Source organism: Rattus norvegicus, chromosome 4, assembly GCF_036323735.1.
Source record: "Rattus norvegicus strain BN/NHsdMcwi chromosome 4, GRCr8, whole genome shotgun sequence".
Taxonomy (NCBI): Eukaryota; Metazoa; Chordata; class Mammalia; order Rodentia; family Muridae; genus Rattus; species Rattus norvegicus.
In genome coordinates, this window is record NC_086022.1 from 119842504 (window position 1) to 119846040 (window position 3537).

Genomic DNA, 3537 nt, shown 5'->3' on the forward strand with positions numbered 1-3537 from the left:
TTAGAGGCAGGGCTCCAAGGAACCTCCTGTTGGTCTCCAGAACTTTATGGCCAAAACCAAACCTGGCTGAGGGAGGAGTCGGTTGCAGTAAGAAACAACTGGATTCTTGGGGGCGCTCTTTCCTAAGAAGACGACCTGCCTTTCCTACTGCTCCAGCTTCGAGAAGCCAGGCTTGGAAAGACTTGTTTTCTTTTGCATTTTCCTCCACTGATGCCTTTAATGCTGCCTTTATTTCCAGACGAGGAATAAGCATTAAGACTAAAATAGTTAAGTTACAAGGGAAGATCAAGCTCCCGATAGGCGTCCAGCAGGCCAGTATCAAAACTTCCTTCAGAGAAGCAACTGGTAGGCGTTGCGTTTAGTTTGTGTGCTCGCTGGTGGGGAACGCTTTGAAAATATCAAGAAGTACTTAGAATCCTGGATGAGCCTGTCAGTGAACTTGGAGAAAGCTTTCTAGGAAAGCGTGAACAGATAATGAAGGCAAAGCCCAGCTTTCAAGGGAATGTGGCATTTCAGTTTTGCAGACTATTGCTCAAGCAATATAAATGGCAAAGGGGCGGTCCTCAGAGGGCTGATGCTAATCCTTCCAGAGGCCCCTGAAAGGAAGCCCCACAGTGAAATGGCAGCAGGGGGCGGAGTGTGCCTGGCCACCTCCGTAAATAAAAGTGAAAGAGACTGAAGGAGACAGATGTCAACTCCAAGCCAACACATGCATGCACACACCTGTGCAAAACATCTGCACACATATATGCACTTACCACATTCACTTCACAATGTTAAAACGAACTATTTTGTTTTGTGCAGTCATGAAATTCTGTCATTAGTAATGCCTTCAGGTCCCTGTGACCTATAGACATGTTAGCAAAGAAACAAACCCCAGGCTAATGTGCATTTCACCGTGACTATGGAAGTGGGGTTGATTTGGTGGTGCCCGATGTGGGAAGAAATTTCTTTGGACTTTCTTCTTTTGTTCTGGTGGGATCCTGTGCGGGAGGTTTTCATCCACGCAGAAACTATTCCAGTAGTTTATGTGGCTGGAGTCTTTAAAGTGTCCCGGGACGATGAGAAATGTGCAGAAGTGATAGCTGTGGCTCCCAGTCTCATGTTCAGTGGCCCTGGTATTGAAAAGTGTTCTGCCATGGCTCTCTGCCTCTGTCACTTTCTAAAGGCAACTTCCCTCCCCAACCCCCAGTCCCTCCACCACTCACAGAATGAGTTTTGTAAAAGATAGGATCATTGTGAGGAGGTCATATCGAGGGGCTGTGTGTAGAGTTTGAGGAAGAAAAGGGGGTGGATAGGATCACACTTCATCGTATACATGTTTGAAATTCCTAAGAGTAAAGAGAGTTATAATTAAAAATAAAAAGACAGCATTTTTAAAATGAAAGGTTGAATTGAACTAGTGGGTTTGTCAGGTTTTCCATAAAGCCCTGATTTAGCTTGCTAAGTGAACCCAAAATTAACGTTGGCCTCCTGTCAAAGGTCACTTAAGTGGTGTTTTGTCTCTCATTTACCCTCTCTCCTAAAAGCTCTCTGAATTCTCTGTTGTCCTTTTCTGTCCCTGTCCCTTTTGCATCCATTAGGGCTAGGAAATGGCAAAGTTAATTGGTTTGTCTTTCTAATTAAGAAGTATTCACTCTCCTTTGTTAAATCTTTTAACCTGAATTTGGGCATTTCCATTTGAGCAACGGTCTGGGTAAAGATTGTTTAAAAGAAAAGTAGAAAACCTACTTTAATAAGCATAGTTAAACGCTTTAACCTCCCGTCTAGCCTACTACCCACCAGAGGTAGTGGAAGGGGAAGGCTAATAGGCAAAGGAGGGTGTGGACCTGTTTAGAAACATTTCTTTGCAGTTCAGTTTATATGAATCGGCAGCGACAGCTCCATCTGCTTGCAAACACCATTCACAAGTCAGCAAAGGCAGTTTGATCCGGAAGAAGGCTCGAGGCCCTGTTAATCAGCCCAAGTCCTTGGAATTATCAAGAAGCCACTGGAAGACATCCAGAAATTCTTTGATGGCGTCTCTCTCTACAAAGTTACCACAAATGACGCCCAGCAAAGAGAGGCAGGGTGAACCAATACCACACAGCGTCATCCACTGTCTGTTGGGTGATATTCATACTTTTTCCAAACATCACGTGTCCTCTCAAGCTCCCGCTCTACCAAAAATCACACGCCCTTTTCCCAGGCTGTTTCCAGAAAAACACTTCATGTCTGTTATCAGCAAAGCATTCTCTTACATGTCTACTTCAGCAAAATCATCCTCTCTTAAGACAGTTTTCAGAAAGACATCAAGTGACACAACTGAGTCTCCAAAGAAACCAGAAATTTCCACTTCAATAGGGAATTGGATTCAGAGACCCAAGCACCCACATAAATGGCAGGTGAGCCTCATGCTCTACCTGTAACTCTGGTGTGTAAGAAGCAGAGATGGGATCCCCAATTGAACAGCAAAGTCTGTTGAGATGAGAGAGAGCCTGCCTCAACACGTGAAACAGAGAGACTGAGGGAGATGATGTCAGTGTCTGGCCAGGCCAATACACATGTATGCACGTGCACATGGATGCACTGCACATGCAAAAGCACAGTGCAACACAACACAACACAGATGGCTCTGGTTAGACTCCGTAGGTCCCAAATAGACTAAGAGAGATGATGGGGAAGGGACTCCTGGGGAGGAGGAGAGGTTGGTAGGGATTGGAGTAAAGAATGACCAGAATGCATTATATATGTGCTAGATGTTCTCAAAGGGTAAACCTAATTAATTAAAACACACACATACACACAACATAAAAATACACAACACGGGGCTGGAGAGAGGGTTCAGCAGTCAAGAACACTTGTTGCTTTTGCAGAGGACCCAGGATTGGTTCTTTGCAACCATCTGTAACTCCAGTTACAGGGATCCAAAGCACTGTCTACAGCCTGCCTCTGTGTGTGTGTGTGTGTGTGTGTGTGTGTGTGTGTGTGTGTGTGTGTGTGTGTGTGTTCAGGCAAAATACTTATAGAGATAAAATTTTAAAATTAAAAATTTTAAAGCAGGAAGGAAGAGTGGATTTTATTAACCAGTTTCCAGGTTTGGCCTCTGAAGAACACTTTCAATGTTGTCTTTACCTTAAGATTTAGAAATGCTTGACCTATGTGTGTAGTGCTGAACGCCTTTAGTCCCAGCACTTGGGAGGCAGAGGCAATCTCTGAGTTCAAGGCCAGCCCGCTCTACAGAGTGAGTTCTAGGACACCCAGGGCTATAAAGAGAAAACTTGTCTTGAAAAACAAAACAAAACAAAAAAGATTTAGAAACACTTTATATTAAAGTTTAGTTTCACATCCTCCTGGAAAACTAATACTGAGGGCTTTTAAAAATGACCACAAAAGGCTTCTCTCACAAAGCTGAGGGCTCTGACTCTCTCTTCCCATCATCTAGGTCAGCTTCACCGGTCCCTATAAGATGGGGTAGGTTATTCTGCTAGGCTGCTGGCAAGCCAAGAGGAAACCTTAGCTGAAACAATCGTGAATTCATGAATAGCCCAATTCATA